This window comes from Lissotriton helveticus, chromosome 12, assembly GCF_964261635.1.
Source record: "Lissotriton helveticus chromosome 12, aLisHel1.1, whole genome shotgun sequence".
Classification (NCBI taxonomy): domain Eukaryota; kingdom Metazoa; phylum Chordata; class Amphibia; order Caudata; family Salamandridae; genus Lissotriton; species Lissotriton helveticus.
Window position 1 is genome coordinate 46,335,840 of NC_136073.1, and position 21,379 is coordinate 46,357,218.

Genomic DNA, 21,379 nt, shown 5'->3' on the forward strand with positions numbered 1-21,379 from the left:
ACTGCTCCAGTGACTTTAATTGCATAGTACTAGCACTTCGCAGCACTGGTCTAGCGCTTTTAATGAGACAGTACAGCACTTCTCAGCACTGCTCCAGTGCTTTCAATTTGATAGTAATCACACTTTGCAGCACTGCTCTAATACTTCTCATTGGATCGTACCAGCACTTCTCATTACTGTTCTGATGTTTAATTGGATAGTGCAAAAAACACAGTTGATGGACAGAACGTAGAACAATGTCATACATTCACCCCAGTACAAGGATCTGGGCCTAAATCCATCGTTTTTTTGCACTCCACACCACCCTGGGTTAGACACTGGCTATATGCAAATCAGCTCTGACCCTGTGCCTCATGGGAATAGTCCAGTTCGAACTACCAAGCCATGTCTTTCCCAGACCGGAATCAAGCATCCAAGGACCGGTTTCTGGCTATCAGCCTTCATCAGCCTGGATAGCTTGACTCCAGTGGTGTGGAGAGCCTGGGACTCACGTCTGAGCATACCCAGCCCACTCGGGGTGAAAATTGCAAAAAACACAGTTGATGGACAGAATGTAGAACAATGTCATACATTCACCCCAGTACAAGGATCTTGGCCTAAATCCATCGTTTTTTTGCACCCCACACCACCCTGGGTTAGACACTGGCTACATGCAAATCAGCTCTGGCCCTGTGCCTCATGGGAACAGTCCAGTCCGAACTACCAAGCCATGTCTTTCCCAGACCGGAATCAAGCATCCAAGGACCGGTTTCTGGCTATCAGCCTTCATCAGCCTGGATAGCTTGACTCCAGTGGTGTGGAGAGCCTGGGACTCACGTCTGGCCCAGATCCTTGTACTGGGGTGAATGTATGACATTGTTCTACATTCTGTCCATCAACTGTGTTTTTTGCAATTTTCACCCTGAGTGGGCTGGGTATGCTCAGACGTGAGTCCCAGGCTCTCCACACCACTGGAGTCAAGCTATCTAGGCTGATGAAGGCTGATAGCCAGAAACCGGTCCTTGGATGCTTGATTCTGGTCTGGGAAAGACATGGCTTGGTAGTTCGGACTGGACTGTTCCTATGAGGCACAGGGTCAGAGCTGATTTGCATATAGCCAGTGTCTAACCCAGGGTGGTGTGGAGTGCAAAAAAACGATGTATTTAGGCACAGATCCTTGTACTGGGGTGAATGTATGACATTGTTCTACATTCTGTCCATCAACTGTGTTTTTGCAGTTTAATTGGATAGTACCAGCACTTCTCAGCAGTGCTCCAGTGACTTTAATATGAGAGTACTAGCACATCTCAGTAGCCGACAGGTATTGTGGGAGAATGAGTACTTATCTGTACGTCTATACTTACATTAAAGCTCTAGGGAGATCTCTCGCTGGATCAGTCCCTTGGGTCCTGTATACATCAAAGCACGTTTGCGACGTCATCCCGTGTTTACACAAACCTTCGTGATTTTGTTACTTTTCTTTCTAAAATGAGTACAGTCATCTCAGTAAGAGACGGGGTGCAGGTAAAGAAAAATCAGCGAGGTTGCTGCACTGTGCTTTACACATTAAAACCAAAAACGTGGCTTGGAGAATGGACTTTTCGAAACAACTCCGAAAGCTACTTTGAGGGGATTAATCCTCGCAGCGAATAACCCTTTTAAAGAAACTGCAAACCTAGAATTAATATTTCAAAATCGTTTAGCACAACTTTATATTTCAATTCTGTGGAGAAGTGTGGCTCAATGGTTAGAGCGGCAGACCCTGATGCAGAGGTCTGGCCCGGGACCAGGGTTCGATTCCTGCCTCGGCGGCTCTTGGGCTCAATTTCCCCGGACCTGATAATTCTTGCCTCGGTGCCTAGTCTAATCATGGGTCCCACTCTGTGACTCCGGGCAATAGCTTGCTTAATCTCCACAACGGCCCCAGCAGCGCTGTGGATGCCTGGCTTCACCTTGGGGGGTGCCCAGGAGTGGACATTTCACAGGAAAGCCAGGATGGGTTCCGCAGCGGTATGAATACAGCGCTACGAGGCCTCCGGGTAGAAGTGCGCTATATAAAATACAAACATTTACATTTATTTACATTTAAGACAAATCCACTACTTCATAAAATAGTAAATAAATAATCACTCTAAAATGCATCAAAAGAACAGCTGCATTGGCCGGGAATCGAACCCGGGCCTCCCGATCTCCAGTATAAAACAGGATACTAAAAGCAAAACATTAATTAAAATATATATTTATATATATATATGTATATATCTTCCGACTGCAGTACGTCATTAGGATGGAATGACTTTGCGTGATAAAAGCTGGCAGTTTCATCAGTTGGATAATGCAGAAGTGTGTTATGGGCTCTATTGAAAAAAAATACAGTATATATATTTCAAATGTGTATTTACCAAAATGTTTCACACCCAACTACTGTGACACTGCCGCCCGCAATGCCATGACTCGGATTCGAACCGAGGTTGCTGCAGCCGAAACTCAGAGTACTAACCAATAACCAGAGATACTTGGTTGCTAGGTTACCATCGGTACCTGGCTCTTCTAGACTTGATCTGGTCAAGCCCAGAGTTTCTGTAATGTGGGTTTTATGTATAATAAAAGAACTTCATGTTGCCTTCTCTCCCCACCTTCAAATAAGACCTCCAGAAAATGACTTAATAAGATGGAGTTTGATTCTACAACTACTTACAATATTCCAGATGGGATTTCTAGAAGTCTATTCAGCACTATAGATCAGGCTTCCATGAATTGTTGCATTACTCAAAACGAGGCCTCCAAAACTGGGCACAGGAAGGGGCCACTAGAGATGCGCACAAGAAAAAGTGTCCACCACAATTGAACACAATGTTCCAGTGAGGCCCAGAGAACGGGCTCAGTATGAAAGATATGGTATGCCAACATTCAAAGAGTTGGGTGAAAACTCTTAAGTCAGGCATCGAGAACCGGACACCATATTACAGACGTGTGTGAGGCACTTGACACAATACTACCGCTGAGGCTCCCAAGGTTGACACAATATTTCGAAAGAAGGACCCAGAACTGGATACAAAACTTCAGGTGAATCCTAAATAACTGAACAGAAGCATCAAATACTCGGCCTACACAACTTGACACCATGCTACAGGTGAACAATTATAACTGGACACAACACACCATGTCATTATCCATACACACACACATTACTTCAGACGAAGCCTCTAGAACTGATCACACCCCGGATACAGTATCCAGAAATGAAAACAGTCGCCAATATTGCTCCAAAGTGGAAAACAATACTCCAGATGAATAGGCCAGAACTCAACGCGGCACTGCAAATGTGGCTTCCTAAAGCAGTGAAAGTACCAGCTGTGACATCTACAACTAGACACAATACTGCAGACAAAGGCTTCAGAACAGAACACCACACCCCATGTGCAGCTTTCAGAAACAGGGACAGTCTCCAGGTCAGGGCCCGAAACTGAAAATAACACTCTAACTGCATCGACCAGAAGAAAACACAACACGGCAAATGTGGCCTCCTAAAGTAATTCAAAGCACCAGGAGAGACCTCTACAACTAGACACAATTTTCCAGCCCGGCTTCAGTAGCAAGATGACATCTTCAGCTCTGGACAAATTACGACAGTGGCGGCCTCCAAACAAGAGAAAAAACTTCAGAAGCTGCCACTAGAACTTGATTCAAAATAATCAATCAACACATTTATATAGCGCACTTCTCACCCGGAGGGTCTCAAGGCGCTGGGGGGGGGGGGGGGGGGGTCTGCTACTGCTCGAACAGCCAGGTCTTGAGCTGCTTCCTGAAGGCGAGGTGGTCCTGGGTCAGGCGGAGGTGGGTCGGGAGGGAGTTCCAAGTCTTGGCGGCCAGGTAGGAGAAGGACCTTCCTCCTGTAGTGGCTCTTCGGATTCGGGGGACGATGGCGAGGGCGTGGCTGGCCGATCGAAGCTGGCGTGTGGGAGCGTAGAAGTTGAGGCGGCTGTTGAGGTATCCTGGGCCTTGGTTGTGCAGGGCTTTGTGTGCGTGGGTGAGGAGCCGGAAGGTGATTCTCTTGTTGACCGGGAGCCAGTGAAGGTCTCTCAGGTGTCCGGAGATGTGGCTGCGGCGGGGGATGTCCAGGATGAGTCGTGCTGAGGTGTTCTGGATCCGCTGGAGTCTCTTCTGGAGTTTTGCTGTGGTTCCGGCGTAGAGGGAGTTGCCGTAGTCCAGACGGCTGGTGACGAGGGCCTGGGTGACCGTCTTCCTGGTCTCGGAGGGGATCCATCGGAAGATCTTGCGTAGCATGCGTAGGATGTTGAAGCACGACGAGGAGACGGCGTTGACTTGTCTGGTCATGGAGAGGGAGGAGTCCAGGATGAAGCCCAGGTTGCGTGCGTGGTCTGCTGGTTTGGGTGCGCTGCCCAGGGCGGGGGGCCACCAGGAGTCGTCCCAGGCGGAGGGTGAGGATCCTAGGATGAGGACTTCCGTCTTGTCCGAGTTCAGTTTCAGGCGGCTGTTCGACATCCATTTGGCTACTTCTGTCATCCCTTCGTGCAGGTTGGCTCTGGCGGTGGTGGGGTCGTTGGTGAGGGAGAGGATCAGCTGGGTGTCGTCGGCGTAGGAGATGATGTTGAGGTTGTGCTGGCGTGCGATGGCTGCGAGGGGGCTCATGTAGACGTTGAAGAGTGTTGGGCTGAGCGAGGAGCCTTGAGGAACGCCGCAGATGACTTCGGTGGCCTCTGATCTGAACGGGGGGAGGCGGACTCTCTGTGTCCTTCCGGCGAGGAAGGAGATGATCCACTCCAGTGCCTTCTCCTGGATTCCGACGTTGCTGAGGCGCTGTACTAGGGTACGGTGGCAGACAGTGTCGAAGGCCGCGGAGAGGTCCAGGAGGATGAGGGCCGCTGTTTCTCCGTTGTCGAGCAGGGCTCGGATGTCATCGGTAGCTGCAATCAGGGCGGTCTCGGTGCTGTGGTTGGCCCGGAAGCCAGACTGCGAGAGGTCGAGGGAGCCGTTCGTCTCGAGGAAGGCGGCCAGTTGCTTGTTGACGGTCTTCTCGATGACTTTTGCCGGGAACGGGAGCAGCGAGATGGGGCGGTAGTTCTTGAGGTCGGTGGGGTCGGCTGATGGTTTTTTGAGAAGAGCGCTGAGTTCGGCGTGCTTCCAGCTCTCCGGGAAGGTGGCGAAGTCGAAGGAGGTGTTGATGATGTCCCGCAGGTGGGGTGCGATGACAGCGTCGGCCTTGTTGAAGACGTGGTGAGGGCAGGGGTCTGTCGGAGATCCGGAGTGGGTGGAGTTCATCGTGCGGATGGTGTCTTCGGTGCTGATCGGGGTCCAGGCGCGGAGGGTGGTGGTGGGGGGCGGTGGTTCGGTCGTGGCGTACGTCGGTTGAGTGCTGAAGCTGTTGTGGATGTCCGCGGTCTTGTTGTGGAAGTAGGAGGCGAGGGAGTTGCAGAGGTCTTGCGAAGGGGTGATGTCGTTGTTACCGGCGTTGGGGTTGGAGAGCTCTTTCACGATGTTGAAGAGTTCCTTGCTGTTGTGTGCGTTGTTGTCCAGTCGTTCCTTGAATGCAGTTTTCTTGGTGGCGCGGATCAGATGGTGGTGTCTTCGGGTGGCGAGCTTGAGGGTAGTCATGTTGTCCGGTGTTGGATCTCTGCGCCAGTATTTCTCGAGTGCTCTGCAGTTCTTCTTGGAGCTCTTGAGTTCGTCATTGAACCATGGGGCTTTCTTGCTTCCGGGTCTGCTCGGCGGGGTCTTCAGGGGTGCGAGGTCGTCTGCGCAGTCGCTGATCCATTTCGTGAGGTTGGTGGCCGCTTGGCTGGGGTTCGTTGTGCTGGTGGGAGGGTTCTTGCTCAGGGATGTAGCGAGCTGGTCTGCAGTGATCTTGTTCCAGCTTCTGCGGGGAACCTGTTGCTGGTGATGGTGGAGCGTGGTCCTTCTGAAGCTGAAGTGGACGCAGCTGTGGTCTGTCCAGTGGAGTCCGGTGGCGTGGCTGAAGGTGATATCCTTGCTGGATGAGAAGACGGAGTCGAGTGTGTGTCCGGCGTAGTGTTGAAAATGGCAATGTATGTGTACATAAGCGGCGTTCATTTGTGTTCACTGTACCCCTTGTTGTAAGCAGAACGAATAATTACGAAACACTGACTGTGTTATCCCGCCAGCATAAGACCCATGCACGTATGTACACGACAGCTATTTTAGGCAACATGGCCTCTCTGACCGTTTGCTAAACCCCCGACACCCCTCCCCGCGCGCACTGCTCATGCAACGGCCACAAGACCCTCTCCCTCTGCGTGACCCTGCTCTAGAAGTAGCACTCCTGCTTGACCCACACCCCCCCATTTCCTCCCAGGAACACCCTTCCCCTCAGCTGACGACCCCCCTCCCCCCGGCTGCACTTGGCCTCTCGACCCGGTCTCAAGTCCTAAGACCAAGCCTCGTGGATATACATCCCCCTTTCCCCTGCCCAGCATAACAAACCCTTGATACACCAACCGAAGTGTCCGACCTTATCACCTGCCCAACCTTTGACCTGATCATCCCCTCCTGCCCTCGTGCCCTGTAGGAATGTCCAGCTGAGAGGTCACAATCTCTTGTTACATTCAGGAGGGGAGGATGACATCTGAGCGACTGGTATGGGAATAGGCCTGAAGCTGGGATTCCAAGCATGCCTTTTCCCACTTCAAAGCGTCTTTATTGTAATAAGGAATGTTTGTGCATCATAAACATGTGTATAAAAGACGAAGCCTCAGAGAACTTGTTAGAGCACCTCCCGAAGACACTATGCGAGTGTCCGAAATGACAGGCTCTCCTCATGAGAAATAAAACTCTATTCTTGTCTTCCTGCTTCCAGCGCCCGTCTCTTTATTTGGTAATTGTTCAAGATGGGAACTAAGAGGCGTCCTGCGCCAGCAGCCTGGGCATCAGGTGTGTTATGGGCTGACTTTTCCTCAGTAATGGGTGGGGGAGGTCACCAGTTGCTTGAGTCCGAGGTTGGCGAGGTTGTCCAGCAGGGTGGTGGTGTTGCGGTCGTTGTTGTTCTCCAGGTGGAAGTTGAGGTCCCCGAGGAGGATGTAGTCCGCGGAGGGGAGGGCATGCGGGCTGATGAAGTCGGCGATGTCCTCACTGAATTGTGTGCGTGGTCCCGGGGGTCTGTAGATGAGGGTGCCTCTGAGGGTGGTCTTGGGGTTGATGTGGATCTGGAAGTGCAGGTGTTCGGTGGGTGCGATGGTGTCGTCGGCGTTGGTCGTGATGCGGATGGTGTTCCTGTGGATGATGGCGATGCCTCCTCCTGTCTGGTTGACGCGGTCCCTCCGGATGATCTTGTAGCCGTCCGGAATGGCGATGGCGATGTCGGGCGCTGAGGAGGCGTTCATCCAGGTTTCCGTGAGGAAGGCGACGTCTGGGGCTGTGGTGTCGAGCAGGTTCCAGAGCTCGACGGCGTGTCTGTGGACGGAGCGGGTGTTGAGCATGATGCACTTCAGGTGGGTGCTGCTGGAGTTCGGCTTGGTGGGTGCTGGTGTGTTGTGGGTCCGGTTGCAGGTGAACTTGCAGGAGTGGCAGATGAAGGGTCCGTGGGTGCGTCTCGGGGTGGCTCGGTAGCAACCCGGTGTTCGGCCGGCGTTGAGTGCGTAGAGTTCGGCGGCGGCGTAGGTCCGGCGGGAGGGCTGGAGTCTGCGGGGGCCAGGGGTCCTGGCACTGGGCGCGGTCCAGGCGCGGACGGGCGCAGACGGGCTTACCTTTGGCGCACCTTCAGCGCTCAATCGGTGCTCCAGCTGCGCGCGTCCACTGCGCGGTTGCTCTGGGGGCGTCATAAATCTGGAGCCGGGAGGGCGGGTCAGCTGGGAGGCGGGAGCGGGTCGTCCAATGGCCTGGTGGTGGGCGGGGCCGCAGGGAGGCAGCGGCGGGAAATATGCACAGCCGGGCGGCTCAGCGGCGGCTGGGTCGCTCGGTACAGCGGTGGCAGCAGGCAGAAAGGTGGCGGCAGTAGGAGGGGTGACCCGGCCTAGTTAAAGGCACAGTGGTCACTCCTCCATAAGAGATGTGGCTGTGACAACAGTCACAATACTGCAGAGAAACCCTCCAGAACCAGACACCATACACCACAGGCGGCCACCAGATCAGGAGACAACGTGCCACCCGTGGTCCTTAGAAGTAGCACCTGGTGAGGTTTGGAAAAATGTAGTAGAACTCCAGACGGAACAGTGTGTACTTGACAAAACACCCTAAGTGATCTCTGCAGAACTAGACACAACTCTTCAGAGGGGCTCCAGGCTTGGGCCACAATAGGCTGAATCTGTCTCGAAAGTGAGTAGAAATTGTCCAGGCGAGACAGCGCGGTCTAGACACATTACTCCAAAGGAGCTACTTGGAAATATACACAGCATTACACATAAGGCTTTACTTGTGCTGTGCACAGTGCCTGATTACAAAAGAGCTTCCGTTTCCACCTTGTTTTATTACCGCTCCCTCTGTACCCCAACATTTCTTTTGGCCTCCTCCCCGTTTTATCATGGAAGTGAAGCTTGCAACGCCGCTGCCTGTGCTGTAACCATCTGTACTATAAAGCTATATCTACACTGCTGCCTGTGCTGTGCCTGTTCTTGAGGCACTGAAGCTTGTACTTAGTTACAGTATTTAACCAACATAATAGATATATAGCTTCTAAACAATATTATCATGTATCTGTGGATAACTACAATAAAAGCAGCAAGGTGGGTTTGCAGACAGTTAATCGACAGCACGACTTTTAAATGTGATTAAAAACCAAGGCACTGCTGAGATTCGAACTCAGGATCTCCTGTTTACTAGACAGGCGCTTTAACCAACTAAGCCACAGCGCCCACGTGGACTACGAGCTTGCATTCTGCCTACTGCTTTCCTACTATCCCGGTGTCATTTGTATGGAATACATATTTTTAGGTATAAAACATTGAGATTTTTTTACGGCTCTCAACAAGAATCAGAAAATCAGAAAAAGATATTTTAAAAGTAAAAGTGCAAAACGGGGTAAGCGTATCATTATAGGTATATATTTGCATTGATGTTCCAAATAGGAAGACCACAGACTGGTGGACGAAGCGCTTTACATACGTTAAACCAAACGAGAGTGCAAGGATTATAAAGGGCAGCAACATAGACCAGAGAGATGAATGATTCCAAACTTACCCTTGTGCTCTTTCCTTCACCTCTGTGCGAGGAACCGCCCCTCTCCGAGAGAAAGTGTGAACTTTAGTCGTGCGTCCCGGCTCAAAAAGAGCCCTCGGAGAGACCCGTGAACCATGGAAGAGGCTGGGATCGGAGGGGAGGCGGCTCTGTTAACCCACGGAGTCCTTCAAGGTTGCTTGCTGCACACACCGTGCTCTCGGTACAAACAGCAGAGTCGAATTATTTACTATTTTAAACCAACACCCGTATAAGGTGTTATTTGAAACGCCTTCTAATATATTGTTATATACTAATGATTATTATTATTTTACAAATATAAAATGCATTGGCCAGTACGGGGATCGAACCCGCGACCTTGGCGTTATTAGCACCACGCTCTAACCAACTGAGCTAACCGGCTACTGTCTTAGTCGACCTGAGACATGGCACATATAAATCTTATAGACTTCGGTGTGTTTTTCAACCAATATATCACATTTTGTATTGCTATTCACATTTGTCAAAACAAAGAAAACCCATTGTGCAATTTCCACCTTTCAAGATCAGCCTTTCAATAAATTCACAGCCCACTCTTACCTCCCTGCTGTGACATGCGTGAGGTTACAATGTGACTCCAAGTCATGAGGGATGCAGTGATCCACTCCTGGAATTTAATTTGTTATCCTAATGCATCTTGGGAGTTGAAGTCCTGGTCACTCACTTCAGTTGTTCCAATTGAAATCACTCACCTGAAGCATCATATGTAAAAGAAAAGCTTTGAACATGAGCGATGTGTTCCTCCTGACGTGGAGTTATGTGGTATTTTTATAGGTGTGGCGCGTCACTGAGTGAGTACATGGTACGGTGCAGGTAGATTACATATGACATCAGCTGCCGGTGCTGCGTGAACATTTCTGGACCTCTGATGACGAGTACCTTCTCTGGGTAGTGGTTGAGGACAGTGCATTCAATGATTTCTGTCCTGCTTTACTTGTCTCTAGGCATTGGGGGATGTGTGTGGTTATTGGTCTGGGCTTCTGGCTCTGGTTATGGCCCAGGGAGGTGGTACGAGGAGGGTGAACCTGTAAAGATCGGGTGCAGGTCACCTAGGCTGTGTTTCCAAGATCTGATCCAGCTCGGTATTAGTGTGTATCAATGCTGGTGCTTTCTATTCACAGTACCTATTTGCTCGTGAGAAGTGCTGCCCCACTGCCATTTTGCTGTCTGTCCATTCATTCCAGATATATATATAACACAACAATTAACATTACACTTTCAACAAGCCAGGACTATTGCCTTCTTCAATGGTTGTAAATTGCATAAGATAAATAAGCACCAACTTTGACGTTGTTGTATTTAATATTGAAAATGCTTCCAATCTTGTGGGTGATGTTCTGGCGAAAGGCTAGAGCAGCCGACCTTAGAGCTGGGAAAACAGCTTCTCGCCTTATGTCGGCTCAACATCATGTGATTCAAACCATGAATATGTCCTTGTGTAATGTAACTGATGCTCATGTTTGCTCCAAGTTTGCGGTATGTAAAACTGAAAAATGAGTCTCTTTGAAGTTGCATCAAGAGCAGTGATGGATGCAGAGTTAAGTTTTTTTCCCTCCACACGGAAGGTAGAAATGAAGAGCCCAATAGGGACCCGTCTCAGCACCTGCTTTTTAGGTCGAGGACTCGTCGCACTGCTGTAAGCAGTGTGGGCGGAGCCCGAAGATTTAATGCTTCTTAGAGGGGGGCTTGGAACCCGCCCCTCTTCTCCATTGGCTGGCCTAGTAAATGCTGGCCAGCCATTGGAGGAGAGGGGCGTCACTCCCTTTAAGCCCCGTCTTTTTCGGATTAGGGGTGTGTTTTTTGTGTTCTTTCTATCTGTGATGTCATCCGTCACTCAGCAAAAAACACGCCCCCGATTCCGAAAATTTCGGACCTTTGCGGTGTACCGTCGTTTCAATCTCCCCATCTGGCTGGTCCCCCCCTCCCCCCAACCTCACGAAGAATTATTTTCCCAACTGCTACTTGTAAAATTGAAAGCAGGGGCTGATGGGGGCCGCGGTGAGCTTTGCACAACATTTTATTTCATGAAACATCGGCAGAGTCTTCAAACATCAAACTCTCTTCCCCATCATGTGAATGTGCCGCGGGCCCTGGCACCCCCCGGACCCTCTGCGGATTTGTTTGCACGTGTGCTGGGAGGGGAAGGCGGGGGCTGTTAGCACGAACTCTGCCCCCTGCCTGTTCTCATGTGTGGGTCACGAAGGCGAGGGTACTGCAGAAGCAAAGGCCCCCGGGAGCCGGGGGGCTGCGGATGGAAGCAGGCGGCTCTCCCAGGGATTGCTAATCGCCTGCTCTTTCTTACCACGCATTGGCATTTTGTAGCGCTCGTGGCATGTTTACAAAATACACAGCTCGTGTGTTGTCGAGGATGGACGCGAAAAGGCTGTAGACTCGGCTTTCTTTGTTGCTTCCTAGTTCCCAGAATAATGTAGCCAGAGATTCATTTAAAACCTGTATGCACACAACACAACGCACACAACACACACACAAACACAACACACAACACGCACACACAACACGCACACAACGCACACACACACAACAGACACACACACGACACGCACACTTATACACACACAACACGCAGACACAACACGCACACAACACACACACTCACACACAACACGCACACAACACACACAACGCACACGCACACAATGCACAACGCACACACACACGCCTTCATCGAAACGCAAACAGCCACGTTATGTGTTCGTCCACGTGTCGCATTTGCCCGGTTTGTGTGAGTTGCTCTTGTGTGACATTTTGAGTGGCACTTTATAGCGGCATGAAGCAATTATGTCGCCATATTTAAATACATATGTAAAATCACGCCTTTTGTGGAATGTAATTGGCGTTCTGTGCTGCAACTTCTCCAAGAACCCAAAACTGACCCGGAGGCATCCCTCGCACATGACAAGGGGACGCTGGACAGACAGGTTGGCTTGTCCTTTCTCTTACACAAAGCGAAGGGATTTCAAATTTTGAAAATTGTCCTAATTACAATACAAACATTAATTTACTGGCATCAGACCATTAAAACACAATAGTTTATTTAGTCCAACTAAAGTGAGCCAAGACAACGTGCCCCACAATTAATTATGTTTTTAATTTACAAATGAGGACATGGCCCAAACACGTCTCCGTGAAATAACCTGTCCACTCACGACCAAAAGCATTTATTTTCTCGATTTGAGATGTTGACAGGTGCAGCAGGCCTTTCTTGAAGCTAAACGTTGACCTTTAAGTTATGCACTGCTCTTTGCAGCAGGGCTCAAACTGTAAGCCACCCTACTGTAAAAATATACCTCCATCAGATCTCCAAATCTTGCTGTCACCCCTTAGTTCCCTAAAACGGACCCTAAGAAAATAGACTCATGCAGGGATGACCTTGTGGCGTCAGTAACAACCTTGCTGTCCTCTGAGGCAACTGTGGTGTAGCAAGGGCAACATTGAGCACTAATGTAAGCAGGCAAAGAGGACCGTCAATGCCTGGTTTTGCAGTAGATAACAGTCAACTCCCCCCCCCTCGAGCTGTGCCTCTGACAAATAGTGCAGAAAAAGCGTGCCTGCCTTAAAATTACTGCAAAATCAATCAGCTGTGTTCAGTCTGGTATCAACTTATACTTTTCACCAGGGGCGCAACTAGAGCCACATTTCGGGGGGGGGGGGGGCAAAGAAAAAATTTGGGGGGGGGGCTGAATCTTTAAGCGACATGCAGAGTGGAGCTAGAGGGTCTCTTTGAAGGGGTGAAACAACAGCAAGGCCTCATTAACATGCAAATGGTCTTTTAAAGACCTGTGTAGTGCCTTGTTTGCTCGCCCCTTCCGCTCTGAGATCGCAGCTCCTTGCCTCTACGTTTAAAGATAAAATCAAACAAATCAAATCAAACTCGCATAACCCATGCGCTTGTGTTTCTGTGTGTGGTACATTGCGTCAATTAAAAGGTGCGTGCTAGGACAAGTAGTATTCCCCTTTGACACTGAGCTGAGGGTTGCACCATGATTTTCAGTATGCTCCCTTCCTGTTTTATTGTTACATTTTTCTGTGACTGATGTCGCTCCGAGCTCCGTTACCATTTCTGAGCACTTCACGCATGCTCTAGTGTGTTTCAGATTTCTGACAAATGTCTGCTCTGTTTTCTTTGCGCTTGGCGAGATGGAACATTTTGTATGCACTCCTGCCTGCACAAACCATTTTTAAATGTATTTATTTTTAAATCGACGGTCTGGCACTAAGTGCATTTTTATTTGTGGGTGTCTATTTCTTTTTTTGTTATACTGAGCACCAATTCCTGCATACTTCAGTAGCCCGGTCTGCACTTCTGACCTGTGTTTAATTTTGAGGGTGGTACTTACAGGAATATTTTACCCAGCAAGTTTATAAGGTGCATTGTAATTCACGAAGAGCACTGTTGGAATTCAGTGGTGTGTGTGAGACATCTGGTTGGTGGTGAGCGGCCCCAAGTTGGGGCAAAAGGTAGCATGGGCTCGCTCACATCGGTTGATCGCAAATGAGACTCCTCTCATGCCCTTTTTTCGTTCGATGAAAGGGCGTCCCTACTTTCTACTAACAAGCTAGTCTGTGTGTGTGTGTCTCTGTGTGGATAGCTTTTTTTGTAGGTGGCTCTATGTGTGGGTGGCTCTGTCTGTGTGAGGGTGGCTCTGTGTAGGTGGCTCTGTGTGTGTGGGGGGCTCTGGGTGTGTGTGGGGGGCTCTGGGTGTGTGTGGGGGGCTCTGGGTGTGTGTGTGTGTATGTGGGGCTCTGGGTGGGTGTGTGTGTGTGTGTGGGGGGGGCTCTGGGTGTGTGTGTGTGTGGGGGGGGCTCTGGGTGTGTGTGTGTGGGGGGCTCTGGGTGTGTGTGTGTGGCTCTGTGTGTGTGTGGGGCTCTGCGTGGGTGGCTCTGTATGTGTGTGTGGTTGGCTTTGTGTGTGTGGCTCTGTGTGGGTGTAAATGCAATAGGTCATGCATATGCGAGCGATTAAGCTATTGGCATTGTAAATGACAATGCCATTTATTTAACAATTAAGCTATTGGTAATGTAAATGACAATGCTATTTATTTATGATTAAAAGCACAAAAACAAATCATGAGCAATGCCAATAGCTCTACCTTTAATAATGCCGAGACCATTGCATTGTAAATGCTTGCTAGAACTGCCGGTGCTCAGAACTGGCAGGACCCGGCCCATTTAAAGCCCCGATTGCAGCACAACTGAAAAGGGCAGGTACTCTCCCTCTCAAATTAAAGAAGTACAGTTACTCAGTACCAGAGGGTGAAGCACTGGTCTGTATGCTTTATATTGAGGACATAAACAGAGCTCTGAGGTTTCCCCCTTGTATGTGTGTCCGTACCTCATACAGTGCGTTATTTTGTTTACAATCTGATGGCTGCCGTCATGTCGACCTCAAACATACAACTATTACTATAAGTCAAAAAACGTAACTAAGAAAACCTTGAATGGATAGGCTTCTACCAAATCTAGAACTAAATTGCAGATTTGCATTTTACATAATTACTTGTCATTTTCATAATTTTCCAGAAATTTCTCATAGTTACGAAAAAGCAAATTACACAAATTTCGCACACCCTAGTCCTAACTTTGCCATCCATTCTTTCTATCTAACTGTGCTCAAGAGAGGCCCTCCTGTGCTGCAAGTTTCCCAAGGGTCTTTACTGTCTCCTCCCCATTTTAACATCTATGCTCCCCCTCGATCACACCTGATCAGATCCATTGGACTATAAGCGTGTTCATATGCTGATGACACCCAACTTATTACTAGACTAGACCAGATTGCCCCAAAGTCGTTTAATTAATAGGCTGCAGTAATTGTAATGTGCATTTATTTGCTTATGGTGAAGTTTTAAAGGTGTTTTCCTATCTTGAACCCCAAAAAGCTGCTAACATCTTTGTTTTCTGAACAACAGCAGATCTCTCTATAAATAGATAAGGCTCCTCTCACATCCAAAGAATGCAACTGCTTCTCTAATGGAGAAGATGGTTTGGGATAAAAGGAAAAAAGGACAAGATCTTGGGATTAAAGAAAGTAAGGACAAGATCTTGAGAGCCATTACATGCTGATGAAACTTGGGAGGAAACAGAAAGAATGTATAAAGGGTGCAGGGTAGTATTCTTTCTAGAAAAAACACCATAAAATGAGCCCTCAGTTCACTAACTCTGAACTGAACAGGTGGCAGCCAAAACAATTACATTTTTTTAAAGGAATTTGAGGTTTATTGTTTGAAGAGGTGTAATGGGAGGTTCCTGTAAAGCCCAAAAGACTAGTGTTTGATTTCAAGAAGGAAGAAGGCATTGAACCAATGGACGTCTTAAAAAGAAACTTTTCAAAACTTTAGTAGCCAAATCAACTATGGGAAAAACGTGATCACCGTTGAGTGCCTTAATTGTGGTGTTTTGGCTCTTCAACGTTGGGACTGCAAACCCTATAAGACATACATGAAGCAAAAAATCAACCATTAATGTTGGATTGCAAGAACAGCACCTCTCTTGATCACCCTCCTTACACTGTTTGTTCTTTGCCCTGCACCTGCTGTGTGTTTCCACTGCTTTTTTGGTTTGCACTGAGTTTTATTTCTCTGTGCCTTGGTCCATTCATCTTCTTTTGCCCAGTATCTGCGGGGTTTGTATGGGGCCAAGTTTTTCTGTGTGACTTCCTGTGTGCACTCTGTATTTGTACTGTGTTTGCCTGCAGCTTTAGACCATTGGTTGATAAGCGCCGAAAGGAGCTGAATGCCCCCTCCCTCCATCTCCCACCAAAGATTGACCTATTTCTATGTCACTTAGTCTTATATCCTCCATGTGCAGCCAGGAACGGGGGGGTCAGGGGTGACTTGACAGACGCGAAGACAAAAGGTAAGTAGTAACAGTATATGTTGTAGCACGTAGGATAACATGCTGCATGGCAAAACACAAGGCCCTAATGGAAAAAACTATTGGCTATGCCAATGCTTGTTTTTTTGTTTTTTGTTGTGTTTACATGAGATCTACTAAACAGCGAAAACTGTCAAGCTAGACTTAAAATTGGGCTTCTAAACATTCCCACCATGTGTGCTCCCATGTGTTCTCCGCCTGAGTCGGCGTGGCAGATAGAGGTGCTCCTGGAGAACCATGATGTCCACAGATTTCTGTGCTGACTCCTATAGGGTTTTGTAAATCATCAGTCACCAAGGTGAACCAATCTTGATGTGTATTAAGCCTCAGAGTGGGAGGGACATATGTGTCACCTCAAGAGGGCAGCGAATGGAGAAACAGAGGCAAAGGATGGAAAACAACGAGAGAGGGAGGAAAAAAGACAGAAACAAGAAAAGAGAGAAAGAAAGAAGCTAGATTCAGAGAAAGAAAAATATGGACACAGAGACTGAAAGAGAACGACGGAGAGAGAGAGAGAAGGAGCATCAAAGAGATGACGAGAGGCAGGGAGAGACAGGATGAATGAGAGCTATAGATATTGTCAAGGAGAAAAAGACGGGAGGAGAGCTAAAGGGAGAGAACGAAAAACAGAGCAGGGGTAGAAGGACAGATAGAAAACAGATAGGCAGACAGTAAAATACACAGAAAGACAGCTAAATAGATGGGTTTTATTCAGAGTGAGCATGAGTGGGATGGAGTGGGGCGGTGTATGGCCCTGGATGCTCCAGTACAAAGAAGCGTTCTCTCGGTAGCTCAGTGACTTGTGTCCTCTGAAATGTGTCTAACCACTGTAATCGACTTGTCTCATATTTACTAACCCTGGTTGTAGTTCGCATAGTTGCCCTACACGTAGCTATGCGAAGTGCACTTCGCACTATGTAAGATACGCGTAGCGCTACGAGAACTGCGTAGTGCGCTGTTCGCGATGATTGCACAGTGCCGGAAGCTTGTCCGCACTGTGCAATCATTGAACATGGCATCTTGCACAGTGCAACAAGCTGTAGTAGATTTTTACTCGAGCGGCAGCTTTCTCAACGCAGACTGGTAGTTTCTCATCGTGAGCGGTCGCGAGCATACGCGACCACTCGCAATGAGAAACCTGACCTCCCGACGTTGAGAATCTCCCCGGGAGGTTTATTTTCCATGCTCGCGATCGCCAACTTGATGTTGCTGATCGCGAACGAGGAAAAAGTCTCGCCGGGATGTCATTTTGCTCGTTCGCGGTCGCCAACTTGACGCTGAGGACCACGAGCGAGCAAAACATGCCAACTACGCTACGCTACACGATTTTGCACTGTGCTACGTGCAATTCGCGTCGTGTGTAGTAGCACAAACTACTCAAACATCGCGAGCGTAGCGTAGTTGGCCGCCCAGGGTTAATATTTACATGAAGCTTTATGAGTTTGTTACTTTTGTTACAAAAACAGGTACAGTTGTTTTACAAAAGTGTTATAGGTTGGTAAAAATCAGCGAGTTTACTGCAGAGTGCTTCAAAAACTCACATTAAAAACTCCGACACGTGGCATTTCGGAAAGGGCTCCGAAAACTCCTTTGAAGGAAATGTTTAATGAAACTAGTAAATCTTATCTTTGAAAGAAACAGCAAGTTTAAATATATAGTGCACATTCATTTTAAAATTGTAGGGCAATTCATAATACTTTCGAATTATCAAATAAATTAAATACACATACAATAAAAATAGGCATATGCATTGGCCGCAAATCCGTGTGGCAGGCGAGAATTCTACAGTTGAACCACCAATGCTTTGCTTCTATCGTTGACTGAGGTTCAGTACATTTGGTTACATTCAACGAGTGTTACACACATTTAGAGATAGTTATATGGTTTTTGTACTCAGCCCTGAGGCCATGCATGGAGCTAAAAACGGCAGAGCCCTTGTATAAGGCAGAGGGCAGCCAGGAAACTCACAGTATTATATCATTTTTTACAGGTGAACCAGCAATCCTACATGCTACATGTGCACATCAGAGGGCACAGTCAGATGATGCTCACTTGTTGCACATACTGAAACATTATATGTAAAGCACCAACGCTGTGCACAATCCTGGCAGAAAGAACGATCCTATGCTGCTCAACACAGCAATGGTTTAGAGGGGACATGTGGTGAATGATGTCATGATAACAGGGGCATTTCTAGGATTTTTGGGGCCCTGGGCGAAAGAGAATGTGGAGGCCCCTCTAATTTATATAAGTGACACCTTCTGGGCCGTTGCTTTGTGCCGACACCTCCTGGGCCTCAGCTCCTCCTCTCAGCCACCTACAAGCACATATTTTGCAGCTTATATTGGGCTGAAGGTGTGAGAATTGCTTCGGGCTGAGAGTTAAAACTGTGGGGGAGCTAAAGTGCCGGACAACGGGCCTCCCGCAGTGCCTTCTAATGGGCAGACAGATAGGAGGCTGAATTGCAGGACAAACCTGCAAAGTGTGTTTCATTGGAAATTGGGCGAGAGGAAGTGTCCCCCTCCCCTAGGCCTTTCCACATCATCCCCGAGAGGCCCAGGGAGAGGGCCCCCTCCCTTGGGCCCAATTGTAATGAGACACCTTTGTTACAATTTGATCTGCATGGTAAGAACAGGAGCGATGAGGTGTTCGAAATTGTTTGAGGCCCCATGCTGGTAGGCTGAGTGGAAGGCCCTGGGCAGCTGCCCATGTTTAGTGCCAGCCCTGCATGATTTTTTATTTGTTTATTTAAAAGGTTTTATATAGCGCTACTGGACCCAAGAGTATCAGAGCGCTTTACAGATAGGTAAACATTATCAAGACAAAAATTACATTGAGTATAAAACTAAAAAAGGGTAAGGCATTTCAGTTAGACGAGGGAGAGGAGGATAGAGAGTAACTAAGAGATAAACAAGCACTGGCGTTGCCAATAGGTCTCGCAGTAGGAAAGTTGGAGCTATTACAATTGCAAATAACAATGCCTTTTATTTTTGTTTTCATTTTAAAAACATAAAGGTATTTGTCATTTACAAAACCAATAGCTCCAACTTTCCTACTGCGAGACCTATTAGAAATGCAATAGGTCTCGGATTTGTTTGAGTTACAGCTAATGGCATTGTAAATGGCAATGTTTTTTAGCCATGTGTTATGGAGCGTATGCATGTGGTGTGTAGTGGAATTATGTGGGTTGGATTGGAATTGTTAGTTGTTGAATTGTGTGGCGTGAAAATGTGTGGTGTGAATTGTATTTGTGTAGTGAAATGGTGTGGCATGGTAGAATGTTGTGGGTAGTAATTATGTGGTATTGAGTTTACTTGAATTGTGTGGAGTGGGATTGTGTGTTATTGAGTAATTATGTGTAATGGTATTTTGTGTTGTGGAATGGTATGTGATGGAGTTTAATTAAGTGGTGTGCTGTAGAATTTTGTGGCATTATGTGGAATTCTGTAGTGTGGATTAGATGTATGTGGTGTGTTGTGTTATTGTGTTGTTGAGTTGAATTATGTGGATTGATGTCAAATTATGTGGAGTGTTTGTGCGTGTGGTTGTGTGTGTGGTTGTGTGTATGTGGGTGTGATTGTGTGGTTGTGTGTGTAGTTGTGTGTGTGGTCGTGCGTGTGGTGGTGCATGTGTGGTTGTGTGTGTTTGGTTAGGTGTGGTTGTGGTAAACAGTAGTTTATTAATTGAATGTGCATTGAAAAAGACTACACCTCACCCAAGCCATTCTTATAGCTTCAGGGGCTGGGAACAGTCTGAATTGTCACACTTGGCAGCGCTGGCAGAGCAACAATAGATTGCACACGGTTCCCCTGAGGATGAGTGATGGCGTAGTGCGATAAGCTGTCTCCCTCTCTACCTCATGTATGAGGTGTTAAGTGGTGTTAACGTGCCTCAATCCAGCAGGGAAAGGTATCCCTTGTCGGAACTAGGGATGCCTCACACAACAGACTGGTTTTACGGCTGTTGTCATGTCACCAGTTAGTCATATCGTAACATCATCGGCTCCCTGCTCCTGCGTCAAGCCGGCGCTGCAATGCCTGACGGGTAGCACAGAGTGCTACACTCTTGCGGAGATCTTTTGTTCCTATGCCGATAGGTGTAAGGGTGTGAGGGCCCTGGTAGGTGAAGTAGTGAGCGTGAGTGAGGTGAATTAAAACAGGTTGGTGTAAACTACGGCTTAGGTTTTATTCATGTAGTACACCACCTGGAGTAAAAACGTGTGAGGGGCAGTGGGGCTGCAGTAGCTACGGGGAGTCAGTCCCATTCAACCCTCAACTGTGAAGCGGTCAACATGTTTCATGCCTTTAGTGGCAATTCTTCAGGACCAGACAGAGGTGCTCATAAACTTAGTGATTGAACTGGAAGCCCCGCATAAGGCTGAGGCTTCAGTGGTATACAACCTGTTGGGTTGTTGGATCCAGCCGGAGAGGGGTTCCTGCGTCAACGGGATACCCTGTAGGAAGAGAAGTAGAGTTCAGCTCGTGGATCAAGTCCCCCAGAAGACAAATCAGGGGGGTGTATCTTACTTCCATACCGTGAAGCAGTGTATGATGAGGTGGGGAAGACAAAGTAAAGACACTACGCATCAAGGGGATAGTGAGTCTCACTTTACAACGTTGCTGGGTAAAGGTTTCCAGCAGACATGAAGTGTATCCATAAGCCAGGTAGGTATAGGACTACACATGAATAAAAATACAAATACAAAATACAAAAGACCAAAGTGACAGGATATCACGCCCGCCGGCGTGCCCCTGCACGTTGTGATGGCAGTGCCTCAGGGTATATTGGAAAAGGACTATTAGAATCAATGGATAATCGACGGAAAGTCGAGGGACTTACCCTCACTGGTGGTCGTAAAGGCCCCAAGGCTGCTCCCGTGGGGTCTGTGCAGGTAGGGCAGTAATCTAGAGGGTTTGAAGCAGATGGTTATTGATTTATATGGACAGATGGCGTCTGGGAATGGGAACGTTTCCGAGTGTCCCAACACTGGGGACAGCAAAGGGGAGGGGTCGGTCAAGGTATCAGTCCGTGGCGGGCCCCCACACAAACACTCCCGGCGTACTCAGGACAGTCACACCACCCAGGGCGGTCGCGGTCCGGGGGAGCACCAGGGCGGGGCCGGATTGGCTCTCCTACTGGCAATGGCTGCTGACCGGTCGGCCGGCCGCCCATCACCGCCAAGCGTGGTAGGGGATATCGAGGGACGCTTTGTGAAGGGGCCGAGTCAACCCCCAGTCCAGCGGTCGGCATGCCCGTTGCGACGCCACCCGGTGCCCCACCAATACCGACGGCCTCGGAGGGGGCCGACGCCTGAGGTCCCTGA

The 21,379-nt window shown here is 48.5% G+C and overlaps 2 non-coding genes across 2 annotated transcripts; both read right to left on the reverse strand.

Moving 5' to 3' along the window:
- Window positions 1–8,730: 8,730 nt before the first annotated feature.
- Window positions 8,731–8,804, reverse strand: TRNAT-AGU (transfer RNA threonine (anticodon AGU)). The gene has a single exon. It is a non-coding gene; the product is annotated as a tRNA-Thr (tRNA).
- A 651-nt stretch (window positions 8,805–9,455) lies between these two features.
- On the reverse strand, window positions 9,456–9,529 carry TRNAI-AAU (transfer RNA isoleucine (anticodon AAU)). Its single transcript has one exon. It is a non-coding gene; the product is annotated as a tRNA-Ile (tRNA).
- Between the last annotated feature and the right edge of the window lie 11,850 nt (window positions 9,530–21,379).